The sequence below is a fragment of the Panicum virgatum genome, chromosome 1K, assembly GCF_016808335.1.
Source record: "Panicum virgatum strain AP13 chromosome 1K, P.virgatum_v5, whole genome shotgun sequence".
Lineage (NCBI taxonomy): Eukaryota > Viridiplantae > Streptophyta > Magnoliopsida > Poales > Poaceae > Panicum > Panicum virgatum.
The window spans coordinates 46,696,968-46,703,558 of NC_053136.1; the positions used below are offsets into that span (position 1 = coordinate 46,696,968).

General features: G+C 41.5%; 1 non-coding gene across 1 annotated transcript; it reads right to left on the reverse strand.

Moving 5' to 3' along the window:
- Positions 1-5,598: 5,598 nt before the first annotated feature.
- Positions 5,599-5,670, reverse strand: TRNAM-CAU. The gene has a single exon. It is a non-coding gene; the product is annotated as a tRNA-Met (tRNA).
- Between the last annotated feature and the right edge of the window lie 921 nt (positions 5,671-6,591).

A 6,591-nucleotide genomic window follows, 5' to 3' on the forward strand; every position in this document is an offset into this window, starting at 1 on the left:
AATATTCCGGCCGTCGGATCGTGCTTGGATGGTTCGAATTATCTAGAAAGCTCGGCAATTTTACAAAAAAACCCCTCAAACTTTATCAAAATTAATATATAGTCCAGCTTACACTCAGTTAATTTTATAGAAACCCCTTGAACTTTACAGAAATAACATTTGCTCAAGCCACCTAGCAAATAGTTTCACAACAACCCCCTCGATCTTTATGAAAATATAATTTGAGCCACATCATCCGGAATTTCTCGGCCGTCGGATCGCGCATGGATGGCTCGGATTATCCATTAGGCTCGGCAATTTTATAAAACCCCCTTAAGCTTTATTAAAATTAATATGTAGTTCAGCCCACACTTAGTTAATTTTATAGAAACCCCCTTGAGCTCTGCTGAAATATTATTTGCTCAAGCCACCTCTCAAACAGTTTTACGCAACCCCCTCGAGCTTCATATAAATACAATTTTAATCAAGCCAACTCTCAGGCAGTTTTATGCCACCACTACTAACTTTGAACGAATGCCAATAGGGCTGCCAATTTTACAAAACTCTCCCAAAATTTATCGAAATTAAACTGTAGTCCAACCACTCCTTCGACAATTTACTGAACCCCCCAGCTTTTTATAAATACCATTTATTCAAGCCACCTCTCCAGCAATTTTACGACAATTCTCTTGATCCGGCCACCTCTCAAATAATTTTATGACAACCAACCCGCGATCCATACATTTTTTACAAACCCAAACTCTACAGCAATTAACCCACGCTCCACAGACGTTTACGAGAAAGGTCCTAAACTTCCTAAAAATATACCCACAGCCCGAAACTTTGCAGAAAAGGCCCCCCAAATTCATGACGATCAACCCACGACCCCTCAATTCTAACTAAATAATAATACCCAAAAAAATTATAATTAATTCATAACCTAAAATTTTGTAAAAAACATTCCCATCTGTCGTAACAATCACTGGGCTACAGGTGATAGCGCGTGTAACACCCCGGGTGTCTGCACAGTAATTAAATAGGTGTCTGCACAGTAATTGTGTATGTTTGTTATGCATCATGTGCTAGAATTACTTAAAAAGGATCTTTTTGTAATTATGAAAGGTTATATGTTTAATTATGTTTTTATGCAAGGTCCTTTATATAGTTGTTTATGAATATAGCTTTTGTGGAGGGTGTTTTTGTAAAATTTTAGTGCATTTAATGCATGGTAGTCAATTTTGCTTGTAAGTCTACATTTGAAGTGAAATTGCTTTGAAAAAGACAAATTTCCTAGAATTCAAATTCCTTTCTATGTTTTTAATTTTAGCTCTTGAATCTTTGGTCAAATAAATTTTTGCACAACATCAAAGTTATAGATCTTGAAAAGTTGAACAACTTTCATGTTGGGAACTTTTTCATTTGAGCCCTATTTTAAAAGTTATCGCTGGTTTACAGTTTAGTCCCTGGAAATTTTGAAAATTTCAAAATCGCCCTTGTCTTCCACCTCCACCCCCCTGCTCTGTTCCGCGTCGCCGCCCACCGACGGCACCGACGCCGGCGTCGTGGAGAGGCTTCCCGGCCTTCCCGGCCATTAATTCGCCGTGCGCTGTCGCCCACGCGTCGCCCAGAGCCTCCTCCACCGCTCCTTGGCTTCGCGCTGGCCCTCTCCCTCCCGTGCCCCGCGCCCAGAGACCACCGCCGGCTGCCACCTCGCCGCCGCCGTGGAGAGCCCAAACCAGAGGCCCAGCTCTCGATCTTTCGCGCGCCTGAGCACTACAAGAAGCCCCGCGTGCTATTCCTCTCTTCTTTTCGCCAATTCCCTAACCCTACGCCCCAGAACGCCGCAGCCGCTCACCCCGAACCCCGGCGAGCTCCACCCCGCCGCGGAGCCGCCACTGCAGGCCCGCTCCACCCCTACAGCCCCCACCATTAACCGCGCCTCATCCTAGCGCAGCTCCCATGCCATTTTCCCCTCGCCCAAACCTACCGGAGCTACCTCGCCGCCGTGCTCCGAGCCCGCAAGCCGCCGCTCGCCGTCGACCCGCTATCTCCGGCCCTCCTCTCGAGCTCCAAAGCCACCCAGAGGTGCGCCTTGGCCTTCTTAACCTCCCACGACCCTCCACCCTCGCCGCCGGCGCTCACCGTCGCCGGATTTGGCCGGCCATCCTCCCTCTGTTCTTTTCCCCACGGCTAGGGACCCCGAGTTTGAATTTGAAAAACCCTAGGGGCTATCTGCGTTGTCAGTGACTCAGGGGAATAGTGCTATAGGGGCTTGTTTGTAATAGTTTGCTGTGATATTTGAAATTCAATATCAATTCGTAGAAAATTCGTAAAATAGCAAATCTTGATGTTTTGGAATCCTCTTGAAGAGCTCTATGCATTAGAACCATAATATGTTAGGTTTTAGTTGCAAGTTTTTGCTGTAGAATTTAATTTGTGTTACTAGTGCTTAAATATTAGTTGTTTTCATCTTTTTCTTAACTACTGTATAAAGCCATGTCTTCAAGTGAAACTTTTATGGTAGTTCACTCTTGTAACACTTGTTTTGCTATAAAAATTTCATGATCAGTTATCTGGTGTAACTATTTCTTTGATTTAATCCTTGTTTAGTAGATTTTAATTATGGTAAATAGTTTCTGTTCATAATAAATCATGAAAATATTTCTACATGTTCTTATGAAGTATCTTAGCTTTTCCAGGAAGTTTGAGCTTCAGTTCATGTCTAGATCAGGGGCAAAAAAAATAAATCTTGCTAATCTGTTGTCTGTTTTGTTTATTTTCTAGTATTTATTTATCTATAGATAAAATCATGAAAAATTCACAGTTGCTAGTTTATTTCTGTATCAACCTCCTGTTAAATTTTGAGGTTCTGCTTTGTTCTAATTTGACCTGTATAATTCAAGTTTGTTCTATGTGTTGCCTGCATGAATGATTTGTTGTGATTAAATGGCTACATGTCTTGGCATGATTTTTACAGGGTAGATTGCTTTGTTCATGTTCTGTTTAGTGTAATTTTTGGCAGAATTTAGTACTGTTTGTACTTTGAGTAGTTGTTTTATTAGCAAGCTATGTTTTGTTTGTTATAAGAAAACCACCCCCACTTGTTTAAGAAGTTAGTTAAACTCTTTTGTGCTGTTGATTATGATGCCTTGTGTAGTTAGATTTGTTATTTAACTACTCTATAAACGATTGCCCATGTGTGTATTTATAATGTTGTTCTTGCATTACATATAGACACGACTGCCTTATCGGACGGGACGTACGAGCTGATCCCAGAGTCTGACGGAGGTGATCTCGAAGCTCAAGTAAACACTGCTGAACTAACTGAAGCCCCGGACCAAAGTTCGGAAGAGCCTAGAGCTGAAATAGTTAGCAATTACCGAGAAGGCAAGCCCCGGACATAATCTATATTTCAAATTATTATCATTTACTGTTATTACTTACTTGTGCATTTACAGTTCTTAGGTTTTGAATTGAAACCCTAGATGCATGATCCTAGGAACCTATGTACTGAACACTAGACTTGAGTTCGACTACTTGCTAAGCTTATAGGACCGGTAAAAGTCGAGTGATTGCCTGTCACTCGCGAGCTTTATAGGAATTGCCTGTTTACTTTCTGTTATCAATATAAGGACGACGGACGGGGTTGTGATCGATATCATGACTTTATGTGAGACCTCGTCTGTGTTGATGAACTTGCTAAGGTCGCGGTGTGTGGTAGTGCTGGTTAAGTTTTTGAAAGTACTAGTCACATGCCGTAAATATGGTACGCGGCAAGCCTAGTAGCCGATTGGACCGGAGAGTGGATATACCTTTCACTCTCTCAGTAGGGATAGGTTTTATTTTTATGTTGCGCAACACTACGACTTCAAGGGACAAGGTTCGGCCTTGGAGCCCTGTAGTCGGGGAGAGTGACTCTATCCACAAGCCGGAAAGAAAGGTCAACGGTTGTTTGGGAATGACCCGACGGTGTTCCGGACGTGTGTACTAGGTTATCCTTGCAAGGTTGAATTTCGATTCAGAATCGTCCGCCTCTCACGATGAAATGAGACTGCTTGATCTCTTTGCCACACAGAGTAAGAAGAGCAACGATACTTTAATCAATCTTGATGTTTGCTTAGATTTCTACCATGATTGGATAGTAGTTGCTTACATAGAATGGTTAAACAACTAGAATCTTGAAAGCTAAAACTTGAAAGTAAGGACATACTCTTTATTGCTTTTCAGCAAAAGAAAACCAGAGCCTCACAAAGCCTTGCATAGTCTAGCTAAGGTGGGCTACTTATACCCGTTGGCGGTTAAGTCTTGCTGAGTATTAGAATACTCAGCCTTACTGTTGAAACTCTTTTTCAGGTATGAGTTTTGAGGATCGGATCGCTAGCTTGACCTATCCTTGCGCGTTGCCTCCTGGCTGGTCCGTAGAGTGGGATACGTCTGCGACCGGCAATGACTATGGCGAGTGATATCATGCTTGGGCTAGCCTGGTATCCTTTTTGCGACGTGTTGTAGCCGTCATGAGTTATCTTCCGTTATTTTAAACTCTGAACTTAAGTTATGATTTGTATAACTGTTTTACTTAAGTTGGATTTGTAATAATGGTTTTAACTGGTTTGTAATCACTACTATGCCTGTGTTGTAAAATTGTGGTTGTAATATCTCTGAACTCGCCTTCGTGCGAGGTATGCTTGTTCGATCCGAGAATCGGTGGTTGTATCGGGACGTTACCCGACAGACCAAAAATTGTTCCGTTTGAAGTGCGTTTAAGCTAATGTTGCCTTTATGGTGATGGCCTGCGCACTTGAGCCGAGATAATTTAGGCGGTTCTGCCACAGCGCGGCAATGCCGCGCCAGTCTTTCTAGTATTTCTTCTGTTTTTCGGTTCTGGATTTCTCTATAAATATAAAGACGGTAGGTATGAAAACGGTATACAATACGGGATGGTATGAGATTTATCCTGTCCGTTTTCAACCATATCTGTTTTCTTGATGACATCATGCTGCTGACGTGTTCTCTGCTACTAGTAGTTTGCCAACGCCATATTTGCAGAGTGCTACTAGTTGCGGAGTTGCCAGAGCTTCGCAGGGCATGTTTGGTTTCCACTAGCAATTTAGCACGCATGTTTTTCTAAAAAAGAATTTCATATGCATGGAGTACTAAATAAAGTCTATTTGTGAAACTTCTTTAGAGATATGTGTAATTTTTCGCGACGAATTTAATGACGGTAATTAATCAATGATTGACTACAGTGGTGTTACAGTAACATCATCTAATCACGCGGTCAAATGTCTCATTAGATTTTTCAGGATTCCTAGCGCAAAGATTCTAAAGTTGGTTTTATAAATTGATTTTATTTGACACTCGTAATTAACGGTCAATATATTACTATTTCTAACACAAGAACCACCAAAGAGGGCCTCAGCTTTCGGCCGCCGTCTAAGGTGAAGAACGAAAAAAACGGAAAGGTAACGGTCAATATATTACTATTTCTAACACAAGAACCACCAAAGAGGGCCTCAGCTTTCGGCCGCCGTCTAAGGTGAAGAACGAAAAAAACGGAAAGGTAACAAAGGAGACGAGGAGGAAAAAAAGGGACGGAAGCCCACTGAAACTACCAGAGATTATCAGAGCCAGGTTTCGATCCTGGGACCTGTGGGTTATGGGCCCACCACGCTTCCGCTGCGCCACTCTGATATTTGAGGGACATACCAAAAGATTATATGTCTTGGATATGTGTTGGGTTGATAACAATAATCATTTTTTTTTAAGACAACATGGATTTTATTTGAACTTTCTAAACTTTCATGGATCAGGTTGCATTATTAAATCGTACTTGCTAGCTTCACCACGTATGTCACAGGTCACCCTGCAAATGGGTTGAAATCCAAACTATACCCACACCATCCCATTTTTATGAGAGAAATTATATGAACCCACTCAATCCCAAATCACCACCACACACACCAATCCAATCCAAACATTTGAGTTCATAATGTAATAACTATTAGCCAAACTATGGTTACAACCCAATAAAAACATGTTTCTCAAAAAAAATTATAATATAGATTTTGTCACACTGTTTTGCACAGAGTAGCTGCCAATTATACTGAGTCATCTCAAAAAAATTCGGTCCATTTCGATTAAATTTTATAATGTGAACGCGATATTTTAATTCCAGGGTCCGGCTCTTGACATGGGGTCCACGTGTAGGTCTAGCCACACTGTTTTGCACAAAGTAGCTGCCAGTCATACTGAGTCATCTCCAATAAATTTCGGTCAATTTCGATAAAATTTTATAGTGTGAACGTGAGATTTTAATTTCAGGGTCCGGCTCTTGACGTGGGGCCCACATGTAGATCTAGCCACACTGCTTTGCACAGAGTAGCTGCCAGTCGTACTGAATCATTTCCAACAAATTTCGATCAATTTTAATAAAATTTTATAGTGTATACGCGAGGTTTTAATTTTTTAGGTCCGGCTATGCATAAAAAATCCATTTCAACCCAACCCAGCCCAATCCAACCCGCATTTACATAGAACCTGCTCCACCCCACCCCATTAACTAATATAATCCATTTCAATCCAACCCAGCCCAATCCAACTCGTATTCACATA